This window comes from Bombina bombina, chromosome 5, assembly GCF_027579735.1.
Source record: "Bombina bombina isolate aBomBom1 chromosome 5, aBomBom1.pri, whole genome shotgun sequence".
NCBI classification, from domain to species: Eukaryota; Metazoa; Chordata; class Amphibia; order Anura; family Bombinatoridae; genus Bombina; species Bombina bombina.
This window is the reverse complement of record NC_069503.1, coordinates 274447469-274463894: the sequence shown is the minus strand read 5'-3', so window position 1 is coordinate 274463894 and position 16426 is coordinate 274447469. Positions and strand designations below refer to the sequence as shown.

The window sequence follows — 16426 nt, the reverse complement described above, 5'->3', positions numbered from 1 at the left end:
TGAGTTGCTGCGATGTGTCTCCCTGGGTGGTTCTCGGCTTTGGTGCCGCTGAAATCTGGGTGCGTGTCGTCTTTACCCTCAGGTCCGGGCGTCGCCCGATGTTGTGAGCGGGCCCAGAGTTGGTAACAGGGGTTTGCGGCTGTTGGTATGGTGAGCCAGGCTCAGGGGATTGTCTCCTCTAATGCGGTGCTATATTTGAGGCATCGGTCAGGTATAACTGCTGGGTTTAACAACTTAGGGCCTAGGAGCTATTGCACTACGCGGCCATTTCACTGAACGGCCAAGCTCCGCCCCCTAGAATAACTTTTTATAATCTGCCCCCTGTGGGTTCCCAGGGTGGAGGAAGGGATCTTAAATTAAAGGGACACTGAACCCAATTTTTTTTCTATCGTGATTCAGATAGAGCAGGCAATTTTAAGCAACTTTCTAATTTACTCCTATTATCAAATTCTTTTTATTCTCTTGGTATCTTTATTTGAAATGCAAGAATGTAAGTTTAGATGCCTGCCCATTTTTGGTGAACACACTGTGTTGTTCTAGCTGATTGGTGGGTAAATTCACCCACCAATAAACAAGTGCTGTCTATGGTCTGAACCAAAAAAATAGCTTAGATGCCTTCTTTTTCAAATAAAGAAAGCAAGAGAACGAAGAAAAATTGATAATAGGAGTAAATTAGAAAGTTGTTTAAAATTGCATGCTCTATCTGAATCACGAAAGAAAAAAATTGGGTTCAGTGTCCCTTTAAGATCACTAAGTTTTTCATTTTTTTCTATTCACCGTTACGTTAAAATCACTTCCAAAACTTAGTCACTCACTTACCCCTTTCCCCCCTTCCCCTCCCTTTCCCCCCCTTTTCATCCTCTTCACGAGTTATAAGGAAATCACCTCTTAACCCCTTAATGACCACAGCACCATTTTCTGTCCGTTTGGGACCAAGGCTATTTTTACATTTTTGCGGTGTTTGTGTTTAGCTGTAATTTTCCTCTTACTCATTTACTGTACCTACACATTTTATATACCTTTTTTTCTCGCCATTAAATGGACTTTCTAAAGATACCATTATTTTCATCATATCTTATCATTTACTATAAAAAAAATATAAAATATGAGGAAAAAATGGAAAAAAACACACTTTTTCTAACTTTCACCCCCAAAATCTGTTACATATCTACAACCACCAAAAAACACCCATGCTAAATAGTTTCTAAATTTAGTCCTGAGTTTAGAAATACCCAATGTTTACATGTTCTTTGCTTTTTTTGTAAGTTATAGGGCCATAAATACAAGTAGCACTTTGCTATTTCCAAACCATTTTTTTTCTCAAAATTAGCGCTAGTTACATTAGAACACTAATATCCTTCAGGAATCTCTGAATATCCGTTGACATGTATATATTTTTTTTTAGTAGACAACCCAAAGTATTGATCTAGGCCCATTTTGGTATATTTCATGCCACCATTTTACCGCCAAATGCGATCAAATACAAAAAATCGTTCACTTTTTCACAAACTTTTGGTTTCTCACTGAAATTATTTACAAACAGCTTGTGCAATTATGGCATAAATGGTTGTAAATTCTTCTCTGGGATCCCCTTTGTTCAGAAATAGCAGACATATATGGTTTTGGCGTTGCTTTTTGGTAATTAGAAGGCCGCTAAATGCCACTGTGCACCACACGTGTATTATGCCCAGCAGTGAAGGGGTTAATTAGGGAGCATGTAGGGAGCTTTTTGGGGTAATTTTAGCTTTAGTGTAGTGTAGTAGACAACCCCAACTATTGATTTTGGTATATTTCATGCCACCATTTCACCGCCAAATGCGATCAAATTAAAAAAAACGTTAAACTTTTCACAATTTTAGGTTTCTCACTAAAATCATTTACAAACAGCTTTTGCAATTATGGCACAAATGGTTGTAAATGCTTCTCTGGGATCCTCTTAGTTCAGAAATAGCAGACATATATGGCTTTGGCATTGCTTTTTGGTAATTAGAAGGCCACTAAATGCCGCTGCGCACCATACGTGTATTATGCCCAGCAGCGCAGGGGTTAATTTGGGAGCTTGTAGGGTTAATTTTAGCTTTAGTGTAGTAGACAACCCAAAGTATTGATCTAGGCCCATTTTGGTATATTTCATGCCACCATTTCACCGCCAAATGCGATCAAATAAAAAAAAAAAAACGTTCCCTTTTTCACAAACTTTAGGTTTCTCACTGAAATTATTTACAAACAGCTTGTGCAATTATGGCACAAATGGTTGTAAATGCTTCTCTGGGATCCCCTTTGTTCAGAAATAGCAGACATATATAGCTTTGGTGTTGCTTTTTGGTAATTAGAAGGCCGCTAAATGCCACTGCGCACAACACGTGAATTATGCCCAGCAGTGAAGGGGTTAATTAGGTAGCTTGTAGGGAGCTTGCAGGCTTAATTTTAGCTTTAGTGTAGAGCTCAGACTCCCACCTGAAACATCAGACCTCCTGATCCCTCCCAAACAGCTCTCTTCCCTCCCCCACCCCCCTCCACCTTACACGGCTAACCAATGGCCGTCCACCCGCCTCCCAAGTCGGCTCCCACCCACCAACGATACCGGCCATCGATGTCCGGTGCAGAGAGGGCCACAGAGTGGCTCTCTCTGCATCGGATGGCCATGTAAGGTTATTGCAGGGTGCCTCCATATCGAGGCATCACTGCAATAACCGGAAATCAGCTGGAAGCGATCAGGATCGCTTCCAGCTGCTTTCCACACCGAGGCCGTGCAGGGTACGTCTTCAGGCGTTAACTGCCTTTTTTTTGAGGACGTACCCTGTACGTCCTTGGTCGTTAAGGGGTTAATTAATACACTGGTTCACTGCACATGGATACATTCCTTATTATTCATGTTAAAACCCCTTCTCCAAACATGGCGAACAGAGAGATAGAAGAACTAAAAACACAATAGACACGTCTGCAGATATCCACTCAGCTCCTAGCAATCCTACACACCCTGCTGAGTTGTTAGGCACTCAAGCTCTAGTAATCAGTATCTCTGAGGCCTTGGCCCCTAAGTTTGATACTCTTAAATTAGAAATCAAGCAAGATATCTTGTCTCTTACCAAAGAATTTAGACAATTCTCAAATAGGCTGCAAGAAGTGGAACAAAGGGTCTCAGACTTAGAAGACCTTACTACAACACATGGTTTAAAACTTAAAGCCAATGATTTAACACTGGAAAAAATCCAGTTTAAATTAGAAGATCTAGAAAATCGTTCCAGATGGAACAACTTCAGAATTATAGGAGTGCCAGAAGAAAAGCAATATGAAGATCTGAATAAATTTGCTTCTGAAACACTAGCCCAGCTCCTTAAAATTCCCAAAATTACTATTGAAAGAGCACACAGACTAGGTAGATCCTTTTCAGATAAGGAGGGAATGCCAGGCCTAGACCAATTATAGTCAAGGTGTTGAACTTCCAGGATAAAGTTACTATTTTTCAATATTATCGCAAGAGTCAATCTGTTACCCTGGGGGATTCCAATATCCTCCTGTTTCAGGACTTCTCTGCGTAAACAGCAACAAAGAGAAGGGAGCTCTCACCAATATGTACTAAACTCATTAACCTAGGTATTCGGGCCACTTTAATTTATCCTGCCAGACTTAAAGTCTGGGTTAAGGACGAAATTAATTTCTTTGAATCTGCCAAGGATGCAGGTGAATGTTTAGTCAAATTAAACCTCTCTGATGAATAGCTGATTTATTTTTTGTTACTAAGAACACAGTCCCTCGTTGGTGGTTGTCTGATCAAGGCAGACCATGGGTGTAACCCCCCCCCCCTTTTTTTTTTCTTCCTTCCCTTGTTATTTTTAATTGATGGGCAGGGTAGATAGTATTAAATTAGTTTCCTGGAACATTGGAGGCCTCACATCCCCCACTAAAAAGAAAGTAATTTTAAATCAACTAAGGAAGGTAAATACGGATATAGCATTCCTTCAAGAAACACATTTGAAATATTAAGAGGTTCTGAAATTAAAAGCACTTTGGGTAAGGGATGTCTACGCCTCCCCAAGTTTAGCAAAGAAAAGAGGTGTCGCTATACTACTAGGAAAAAAGATAATGGCTAGCGGCCTGGAGATTTTAAATACTAGTGTGGATCCAGAGGGAAGATATATTATGTTGAAAACTAAGGTGGTAAAAACCATGTATACACTCTAATGTCTATGCACCCAATGTTCTTGATCCGTTGTTTTGGGATTCCCTACAATCTAAAATTATGCTTTTTCAGGAAGGATATTTGATTCTTGGAGGGGATTTTAATATGGCCCCACAATATCCACTACATAGGCTAAGATCAGCTTTGAAACATCTGAAAAGTAAGAGAGATAAACTTGAATCTAAGATCATTAAAAAAATCACTCAGAATATGGGAGTAAGAGATATATGGAGAATGCAAAACCCTGATGTAAGAGACTATACATGTCTGTCTAAGGCTCATAAATCACTCTCCAGAATTGATTTATTCCTCATGGATTTCCAACACTCATAACAGAAGATACGGAAATCCTAAATGCTCCTATTCTTGAGTCTGAAATAGAGAGCTATATAGCCAATCTTGCACTGGACAAAGCACCAGGCCCAGATGCATTACCTAACGAATTTTATAAAATTCTTTCTCCTCTGATAGTTCCGAATCTTTGTAAATTATATAATGCTATGTATATCGATGGTCTCCCGGTCCCCCCTTCTTTTTCTGCATCTTATATGACCTTAATACCCAAGCAGGGGAAATATCTTAGTTTAAAAGAATCTTACAGACCTATAGCTCTCTTGAATACAGACTATAAGATTCTGATTTCTGTCTTAGCAAATAGGTTACAATCTATATTAGGTACTATTATACACACAGATCAAGCAGGGTTCCTCTACAAACGGAATTCGTCAGCAAAGAGAAGAGAGATCCTATTGGTTGTTGATTATTTTAAGACACTGGAGAAAAGGGAGCAGGAGGAGAAAGAGTACTTCCCTGACCTAGCAGTTATCTCAATAGATGATGAAAAAGCATTTGATTCGGTACATTATGATCATTTACTCTGTTCCTTATCTAAATTTGGTTTTGAAGGTAAATTTCTTCAATTTATGGGGAGCTTATATAATAAACCTTATATGAGATTGTTAGTTAATAGTATACTTTCGCCAGAGATTACGCTACAGAGGGGAACACGGCAGGGATGTCCTCTTTCTCCCCTTCTCTTTGATATTTCAATAGAACCTTTAGCAATTATGGTTAGACACCAGTTAGAGGGTATAAGAGTAGGAAGGAAGGAGCTCAAAATCGCTCTATATGCAGATGATATCCTTCTTTATATATCAAACACCAGAAATAATCTGCCGAAATTATTACTAATTATTAATCAATTTGGATCTTTTTCAGGCTATAAGGTAAACACCTCAAAATCTGAATTTCTTTGGTTAAGGAGGAACAAAGGTTCACCATTAAATATACATTTCAAGATGGTCTCGGAGTCATTTAAATATCTGGGTGTTTCAGTACCCTCTAACCCGGATAATTTATATGCTCTCAATATCCCCCCAATATTATCAGATATTAAAGAGAGATTGAAAAATTGGCAAAATCTCCCATTATCCATCTCAGGTCGGATAGCCCTGTTTAAAATGGTTTTACTCCCAAAATTGTTATACATTCCTATTCAGAGCTGGTGGAAAATGGGTAAGCTTTTGGCTATGGATTGTATTGTATCAAAGTTTGTTCCAAAGTTTGTTCCATTCCTGGACAACCACAAATTCTTAGGCCTGGACAGGGCTATCCACTTTATTGATAACGAGAATCAGTGTCTCAAGACCTTTGAATCACTTAAGCAAGAATTTAATCTTTCAAATAAGGAATTCTTTGCGTATCTGCAAGCTAGACACTTTGTAGTAGAATTAATGAATGAGTTAAATAGGTGTTGGTCCTAAGGGAATCTGGAGAGCTGGCTAATCATGGTGAAAAATGGATACATGTCTATCTCTCCATGCTACCATCTTCTCATTTCCCTCAAGGGTAGATCGAATCTTGAAAAACTCTCTGCAGAGTGGAATATCTTGATATTTGACAATAACACTGATGCATGGTTTGTTCAGGGTTCTATTGCAAGAATAGCACAGGTTACACTATCTTCTACCTGGAGGGAATCACATATTAAACTCCTCCACAGGTCATATTTCACTCCGGAAAAAGGTTTCAGATGTGGGAATATAGAATTTAATAAGTGTCCAAAGTGCTCAAAACCTGCAGCTGATCTTGTCCATATGAAATGGAGTTATCCCAGAATCAGACAATTCTGGATGAAAGTAGAATACTGGCTAAAAAAATATCTTAAGATCTTCCCTCTGGAACTGTCACTGATATACAATGTGTTTTTAAGGAAGGGTAGGGAAAAACCACACCCACAATATAAATTAATTAACATGACTGTTCTTGCAGCTAGATATTCAATTTTCAAGAAATGGAAAATTAATGTAATCCCAACTGTTACGGAAGTTAAAATTGTTTGAAAAAGCAATGCATACTAGAGCAGATCGATACCAATATGAATGACGAATCGGATATTAGAAAGATTTCACAAAGTGGTCAGTATTCATTAAAACTTTTTCTTCAGTTGAAATAAACTATATGATCTTCCTATTCAGAAATTCAGAACTAGTATTGTTGGGAGTATGGTAAAATCCTATGCTATGTTACCCTGCCCATCAATTTTTTTTTTAACCTCTTCCCTCTCTAGCATTATGACATTTGATCTTCAGTGTTTTTGTCCTTATTTTATATACTTTGTATATGTATGCAACTTTCTTTTGTAAATGTCATGCAAGACTATGTCTTCTTTAGATAATATACTCGTTATAACTGCACTTTGCAAAACAGTCATCTTGATATTATATGTAATCGAGTGGCTTTTTAAACGTTTACCCTGTGCTGGTTTTTCACTATAACAAAGTGAGCAGTTAAAGTTTTGTACATTTATATCCATAATACAGTTCAGTTTTAAAGGTTAGGAATTTTGCGAAGTGTAAACAATACTGAACAAAAATGTACAAATTTCCAACTATGCTATTGGTCTAATGAGTACCCAATCAAGATTAGAAGATAGGTTTAAAAAGTCATTACTGAGAGTGCTCTGGTAAGAGCTTGAGAAAGATATTTTGAAACGCGTTGCAAACGTGACTCCACATCGGAGCACACTTGTTATTTGTAACCCGGATAGTGGACTTGGATCATTTGCGCTTTTAAACTTTTGCTACGGCATTTCTGAGGGTCTTAGTTTGTTGGGTATGACCAGACCATTCAGTGTGTTTTCTTGCAGCCATCAAGTCATTGACTATCATTAGTGTTACACTCTTTAACACGATCCTAGACTTTACACACTTTGGAGAATCACTACACAGCTGATAAAGAGATTAATCAGTGTGTTAATAGCACGCCGACCACAGCAGTTCCCACTGTGAGTACAGATTGTTTCAACAACAACTTGTGATAATACCCTAAGAGGAATTTTCCTTTCCATCTATAGGAGGATTGAACACTAAATATCTACACAAGAGAAACTACAAAGAACACATTATTGGATACTCCATTTGGCTTTTGTGTCAAACAAGCTATTTGCACGATCGATCTAACACAACAGCTGTTTAGACGGCTCTGCTTTCTATACTGATTTGTTGCCTTCTCTTCTGCTATAGGCGCAACTTGTTATCAATTATTGTATCAACATTGTTTATATGTTTTTATTATATTAATGTTATATTATGTATTGCTTAACTTAAGGTCGACCTTATATATATTTGTTTTATTTTAGAATACTGTATTAAATTCATGTTTTATTAATTCATTTATATTTATTCTCCAGCTTATATTCAGTACCTTCTGATATATTATTAGTTATATTTCCTCTGATATATATTAAGAGCTATATTTATTAGTTTTTGGCACATGTGGTTAATTTTCTGCGTGTACCTAATTATTTGTGATAGTATTAGCTAACTATAAATCCTATCTATCCAATACAGTTACATTTTAGCTTTTTCTAGCACTCCCTGGCTTTTTACTCTGTATTAATTGCTTATGTTAAAGATTTGAGAGAACTTTAGTGATCAGTTGGAGTGTGTGTAATAGTTTAATTTTGGCGCAGGTTCTCTCCTTTTTTGTTTGTGTTTAAACATTGTGTTATAACATGGTTCCTACCTTCTTTTTTTCTGTACCCTGAAATGGATTATCAACTTAAAATAAAGATATAAAAAAAAAATTAGTGTTGTGTATAATAACGATATTAAGGGAATTTTCTCTAGAAACCTCTGATTTGATTTTCTTAACACCAAAATGTCAAGCTCAGCACTCCATTACACTTGAGCATTTTATGATATTTTTTTAATCGCATGCTATACTTGGTAGAACCGGATCAGCAGAGAAGTAATGAACAGTCTTGTCTAGATTTATGTAGCTAGCACAGACAAACAAATATACATAAAAAATATAAATGAAATAAATAATAATAATAATAAATATATATTTATATATTATCCATGAGTTACTAGTGAATATAACAAAACAATCAGAGCACACTGTGTGCATAATTACATATTGTAAGTTCATGATATGCAAAAGCAGACCATACTAATATATGTCATAAAAAAATCCATATATCCATGTATTTTGAGCATAAAGTTTGCATTTGCATCACTACTATCACGTGCCCGACAAAGGTATATTCAAACGAGTCAAATGAACACCAAAATTTAGGACAGGGCTCCCTGTACTCTTATTCATACTGCTCCAAAGATAAACACTTAAAATGCCTCCGATATAACAGTAAGCTGCGTACAAGTGCATCTATTTGAGCATGTGCAAATGTAGGCAAAAGTATTTTGTAATAATATTTCTAATGAGATTTGAAATATACCGCAGTACATTTCAAATTCGAACTTTGTGTCCATTTATCACTTTTCTTGAAAATTAGACATATACTGATGGTGTAAATTCTAACTGTTCCTGCATGTGTTCTGTTTTTTCTGCAGACTGCTGTATTCTCTGCAACATCTCAGATCACAGCATGTTCTGCATTGGGGTAGCAAGGTGCCATAAAATGATTTATGATACTTTCATAAGTGTTACCAAATAACTACTCATGCGGATCAGACTTTTTAAAAACATGTCTCTACTCCTTTTGACTACGGCGATGAGGCAATCATGAGTATTTTTTTTTTTTTGGAGATATTTTTTATTTTTAAGAAAATCTTTAAATATACAGATATTTTCTGACACAAAGATGATCATTTTTGCTTTTAGTACAATGTTTGTAAATACAATAAACATCAAATTTGTAAATCAAATCTCCAATGTTTTAGTGGTTATTCTAAACATATAACGTTACTGTTAATTCTTTCTTCATCTATACAGTATTGTCATAATAATTGAAGTTCACAATATTTTATCAAACACTTGAACATCATGATATTATACACTCATCACTTATCATTAGTTAGGATTCTCCCATCTTGGGACAAAAACGTATGCATTGTGTCTTTTGGATTAATCTCTGTCTGTAGATGTCTGGCGTCTTCGTGCCTCATAGTACATTATGTATGGTTCCAATTGATCTAAGAATTTATCTTTTGTGTTGAGCAGTGTAGCCACTGTGCTAGACATGTTAGAATATATTCCATCACAGGTGGGTCTGTTTTCCAATATCTAGCTGTGCTTATTCTAGTAATTGTGCATATCATTCTACTAAATTTGAATGTTTTCTCACTATTCCTTCCATTGGGAAGTGGAGTAATGCCTGTTCAGGAGTAAGTGTAATTCTTTTTTCAAAGATTATACTTAAAGGGACAGTCAACACCAGAATTTTTGTTGTTTAAAAAGAAAGATAATCTCTATTACCCATTCCCCAGTTTTGCATAACCAACACTGTTATAGAAATACACTTTTTACCTCTGTGATTACTTTGTATCTAAGGCTCTGCAAACTGCCCCCTTATTTCAGTTCTTTTGACAGACTTGCATTTTAGCCAATCAGTGCTCACTCCAGGGTAACTTCACGTGGATGAGCTCAATGTTATCTATATGAAACACATGAACTAATGCCCTCTAGTGGTCAAAATACATTCAGATAAGAGGCAGTCTTCAAGGTCTAAGAAATTATCATATGAACCTCCTAGATTTAGCTTTCAACTAAGCATACCAAGTGAACAAAGCAAAATTGGTGATAAAAGTAAATTGGAAAGTTGTTTAAAATTACATTCCCTATTTAAATCATGAAAGTTTTTTTTTTGACTTGACTGTCCCTTTAATAGATTGAGTATCTTCGTCCAAATGTCTTTAACTTTAGTACAATCCCACCACATATGTTCCCAATTCTCCACAACCTCAGTAACATAGTTTGGGTAGTGTTTCGTCTGAGTTATGAAATCTAGTAGGGTAATAAAACCATCCATGTAATACTTTCATATAATTTTCTCTTAATAATGCATTAACCGTCAAAGATGAGCCATTATCTATATGCTTTGTCCATGTTTTTATATCCCACGTTTTGCATAACTCATGTTCCCATTTAAGCATCATTGACATTTTTGTAACTTTTGCCTTTAAGGTTAAACAGAAGATAGAGTTTTGAGATTAAGCCTTTAATGGGCCTCTTTGACAAACATAAGGATTCAAACTTAGTGTTAGTAGGGGGTTTTGAGTACCCAATAACTCATTAATTCTAGACTTTAATTGCAAGTAATGAAACCATATATTTTGTTCCACTTCCCCCATTTCTGCATATTGTGTATATGTAATGATTTTACCATTGATAATGGTGTCAGCAATTCTATAGAGGCCTTTATTTGCCCACTTCTCCTGCACTTGTACAGTTATGGAAGATTGCAATGTTACCAATGGTGTAACTCTTGAGCTAACATTAAGTAGTGGAAGTTTAGTTGTTAGAGTATTCCATATGTGTACAGTGTGATTGACTGATAAGTATATTTTTGTATGTGTTGGTCTGTTTTGTTTTGCTGTCCATAAAAGTTTCTGGATTTGGTCAGATCCTGTCATTTCGGCCTCTAAATTTACCCATTGCGGTATATTAGTCGCTCTGAACCATTGTATTGTCTGTGCTATTCATGCTGAGTAGTAATACAAAACAAGGTATATTATGCCCACTCCCCCTCAATTTTTGTGTCGCAACATTGTTTGTTTATTAATGCTTACCCTTTTCCCCCGCCAGAAAAAATTTAAGATATCTTTTTGTAATTTATGAAGTTCTGATAATAGGACAGAAACAGGTAAGGATCGAAATATATATAATAGTTTTGGTAATATCGTAATTTTAGTGGTGATAATCCTTCCATATAAAGATATTTTATATTTGGTCCATTTAGTCATTAATCTTCAGAAAAAATGGAAGAATAATTTGCTTGGTATAAGTTATCTACATTAGGGGTTATATTAATATCTAGATAGTTAATTTTATTTCTCGTGGGTGAAAAAAATCGATTAACATTTAATTCCAGTAACTTTTTTGTATGATGTGATAGTTTTATATCTAGTGCTTCACATTTATCTTCGTTTACTTTGTAGCCTGATAATTGTCCAAAGTTTTGTATTAATGAGTATAACGGAGGCAGTGATACAAGTGGTTTAGTTATGGATAAAATAAAATCATCCGCAAATAACGATATCTTATAATTATACCTTCCTATTGGGATCCCTGTTATATCTCTATGATCTCTAATTCTAGTCGCTAAAGGTTCCATGCATAATGCAAATAGTGACGAGAGAGGACATCCCTGTCTGGTTCGGTTTCTAATTTTAATAGATTTAGATTGATATCCCGTAAGTTTAACAAACTCTTCAGGCTTAGAGTATATTGATTTCAGTGCATCCTGAAAGGGTCCCGTTATCCCGAATTTAGTCAAAACCGCTTGCATATAGTCCCAATTTATTCTATCAAATGCCTTCTCTGCATCTAGTGAAGGAAACAGAGAAGGCATTCCTTTTGTGGAGGTCCAATTTATGAGGTCTACAATTTTGCGGACATTGTCTGGTGCTTCTCTGTGTTTTATGAACCCCATCTGATCTGTGTGGATTAACTTCATAATTGGTATGATTAATCTGTTTGATAGAATTTTGGTAAATAGCTTAAGGTCCTGGTTTATGAGGGAGATGGGTCTATAATTTTTACAATATTGTCTATTTTTGTCCTGGCTTTGGAATTACTGATATTCTAGCTAATAGCATCTCTGGGGGGATAATGAAATTGAACAGTTTAACTAATTGTGTAGTTAAGGATGGATTGGAGGTCTTTATAAAAAAATGTCCTGCGTATCCATCAGGACCAGGAGATTTATTTCTCTTTACGGTTAATGAAATTTCCTGCATTGTAATTGGAGCATTTAACATATCTTTTTCCTCTTGTGATAATTGACTAAGTGTATTGGAACCTAAAAATTAATCTAGTTTTCCAGTTTTATTACATTCTTGCTGAGACCTCTCAAGGTTATATAGTGTTGTGTAATATTCAGTACATGTATTTGCTATGTGTAAAGGGTCATTAGTAGTTTCACCATTTGTTTGTTGTATTTGAGGAACTGTGGGGCTCCTAGTGATATCCTTTAATTTATTAGCGAGCATTCTATCTGGTTTATTGCTGTACATATAGTATTAGGAATCTACTGCTTTAATTGAATTTAATGCTTCTGTGTTTAAGAATTGATTAAGCGCTTCATTCTTATCTTTTAAAGATTTAGAGAGTGATTGCTTAGGTTGAAGTAACAGCTGAGAGCGCAAAGTCTTTATTTAGTCTTTTAAGGCTGTGATTTTGGCACTATTTGCTTTTTTAATTTTACTGGACTCTGATATTAGTAATCCCCTAATATAAGCCTTAAGCGATCTCCAAACGTATATTGGGTTAGAAGTCGTGCCTGCATTAAGTGCAATAAATTCTAATTTGTTTGTGTATTTTTTGTTTTAATATCTCATCTTAAGTAGATTTGGGTGTAGGATCCAAGATCTCATTCTTTTTTGGGTTTATCATACCTCTAAGTGTTATTTCTATAATTGCATGGTCGGACCATCAACAATGATTAATACTTGCTGTATTGACTAGGGGAAATAGTATTTGGCTAGTAAGTAGGTAATCAATTCTCGAATGTGTGCCGCTGAAAAATATGTATAGTCCCATTCTTGTTTGTGTAATGCTCTCCAGCAGTCAATAAGGTTATGGTAAAAAAGGAGGTCTCTAAGTATAGACGTTTTGAGAGTATTAGTTATATTACTCTTTTTTTCTTTTATGGTTCTATCTAGCTTATCATCTAAAGTCATATTAAAGTCTCCTCCTATGATGGTTTTGAACCTTTTCAATTGTGTTAGGTGTTTAATGATATTGGAAATAAACGGGTGCTCATTTGGTGCGTATACATTAACCAATAGAACTGTTGTATTTTGTATTAGACCTCTCACTATCACTATCTCGCCACACCCTCTATAACACAATCTAGAATTGTTTTGAGATGTATGCAAGGTTCTAAGTGGTTTTAAGTACCATCTAAACATCGTCTTTAGGGTATTCTCCTTTAAGTCCGCACTAATCAGTCCTCTAGTAGCTTCGTTAAAAATTTCATACCATCTGTCTAAGTCTAGAGTCACATCTAGTTCTACTTCCCACTTAAGCATTAATGTGGTTTTAGATTTAACTCTCATTTTCTGTATATCTATATATAGTCTGGAAATGACGTGTTTTGGTCTGGGTTGTGAGCTGCAGATATTGTCTATCGTATTCCCTTTTTTAATGTTTGCTGATTTGAGAAATGCATGTAAAGAGGAGGACAACTGTAAGTAAAGATACCAATGTACCTTAATCGGAAATACCCTCTCTTGAATTTGGGTACGAGTCATTACCGTGTTATGTATTAATAAATCAGCAACTCGGTATAGTCCTTTTGTTTTCCCATTTATTAATTTCTTTTTGTGCCTCCCCCTGTAGTAAATATCTAATGGGTTGTAACACTGATCCTATCGGGCATAAACTCTTTTTGTGTGCTAATTCCATCCAGATATGTTGTGTGGTCTCACTTGTCAGTAGATGGTAATAGTCTCCTCTTCGAGGTGTGTTTTTATGTTCCCAGAGAACCGCATCCATACCATCCCCCTTTCCCATGTCTGATTCTAATTCTATCCAAAGTGCTTCCCGTCTGTTTCTGAGTATTAATGTATCTTGAGCTAATCTAGCCACTTTATAATAGTCTATCAAGTTTGGTAGGCCTAGTCCTCCTAGTTTCTTGTGTTTCATCATAATCGTACTAGCTATTCTGGCAATTTTAGTACCCCTTATGAACGCTAAAATCTTCGATTGTATCCTCTCGATATCAGCGTAAATAATCCTAATGGGGAGGGCCCTAAAGAGATACAGTAATCGGGGTAGGATAGTCATCTTCACAGCCGACATCCTCCCCACCCAAGAAAAGTTGTGTTTTCTCCCTTTTTGAAGGTCTCCCCTAACTGACTTATATAACGGTATATAATTAACTTTATATAGGTGTTGAACCTGAGATGTCAATCGAACCTCTAAATATTTCAAGGGTTGTTTTGCCTGTTTTAGTTCAAAATTAATCTCTAGTAATTTCTTTGTGTGGAGAGGGAGCTCTATTGGTAACATTTTGCATTTATCTATATTAATTCGGTAACCAGAGATTGCCGAAAAGTCACCAAGAATCTTATATAAACTGGGTATAGACAGAAGAGGCTTGGTCAAGGTGAGTAAAATGTCATCTGCAAAGAGGCTTAACTTATATTCACGTTCACCTATCTTCACCCCCGAGATGTCCATAGATGTTCTTATATTAGCTGCAAAAGGTTCAATACACAATGCGAACAACAATGGTGACAACGGACATCCTTGCCGTGTTCCATTCAATATTGGGAATAATTTGGATCTATATCCGTTAGTGGACACCTGCGCTGTTGGAAAAGAGTATATAGCTTTTATAGCGTCAACAAAGGGGCCCCCAAAATTAAAGTACGTCAAGGTCGTTAGCATGTATTGCCAATCTACCCTGTCAAACGCCTTCTCCGGATCCAACAATAGGAGCAGAGAAGGCGTTTTCGTATCACTTAAATATTGGATTATATTTACAAAAACGTCTAATATTGTCTGGGGCCTCTCTGTCTCTAATAAAACCCACTTGATCTTTATGGATCATTTTAGGTAAAATTTGCGAGAGTCTGTTGGCCAAAATCTTAGTAAAGATCTTCAGATCCTGATTAATTAAAGAAATGTGGCGATAATTGGAGCATCTCTTGGGATCTTTGTCAGGTTTAGGGATTACAATAATTTTTGCTTGCAACAATTAAGGGGGTATCGGGTGTCCTTTCATTATATGATTACAAAATTTAGTTAAATGGGGGACTAGACTGTTTCTAAAAAGCTTATAGTTTCCCCAGGAAAGCCATCTGGCCCAGCGGCTTTTCCCGGTTTTAAGGCTCTAATGGCAAGAACTACTTCTAGTTTCGTTATAGGGTCATTCAGGGTCTTTTTGTCTTCCTCAGTCAATTTTTCCAGTGAGGTCCTTTCTAAAAAATCATGAGCGAGTCTCCCCACCTCTGGTGTTTGGTCAACTTTCTGTCCATTATATAACTCTGCATAAAACTTGCTAAATGCGTCTACTATTTCTTGAGGGTGGGTGGTGACAACCCCATCTCTTTTTTCAAGTGCTGGGATGTTAGCTATTTTAAATCTTTCTCTAAGTTTATGGGCCAAAAAACTATCAGGTTTGTTGGCATAAATGAAGTATTGAGATTTTAATCTCATGATGGCTCTATTGGCCTGGGAGGCTAAAACCTTAGCCACTGCTTCCCTCTTTTTTTGTAGCGTACATAAAACCGTGGGGCTCCCCGTTAATTTATGTCGGTTCTCTAATGTTGCTATCTCTTCATGCAATTTTGACATATATTTTCTCGTTTCTCTAGTATGAGTAGTTTTTCCCTGGATTAGCATGCCCCTAATCACCGCTTTATGAGCCGCCCATACACAAGTAGGGTTGTCAGTAGTGTCCGTGTTTATGTCCCAAAAATCAGTGAGATGTTGTAAAGTATTGGATAATATCTTTGGGTTCTTATGTAGTATGGGGTCGTATGTCCATGACCTTACTCTGTGGGGATCACCTAATCCCTCCATTTGAAGTAAGACTATAGAGTGATCTGACCATACACAGGGGAATATATTAGAAGAGATGAGTGTTGGTTGTAGGATTTGACTAGTATATATATAATCAATTCTAGAATATGTATTATGTGCCGCGTAGTAAAATGTGGTGTCATTTGTTTTACCATTTAGTGTAACCCAGGTGTCAATCAGAGAATGAGATCCAAGTGAATTATGTATAGATTTGACTATGCTGTTACGTCTCTGTCTTTTGTTTGA

The 16426-nt window shown here is 36.2% G+C and overlaps 1 protein-coding gene across 5 annotated transcripts in view; it reads right to left on the bottom strand.

Moving 5' to 3' along the window:
- The window catches only part of OLAH (oleoyl-ACP hydrolase), a 134333-nt gene that overhangs the window by 13741 nt on the left and 104166 nt on the right, over positions 1-16426 (bottom strand). The gene's annotated exons all lie outside the window — the stretch shown is intronic.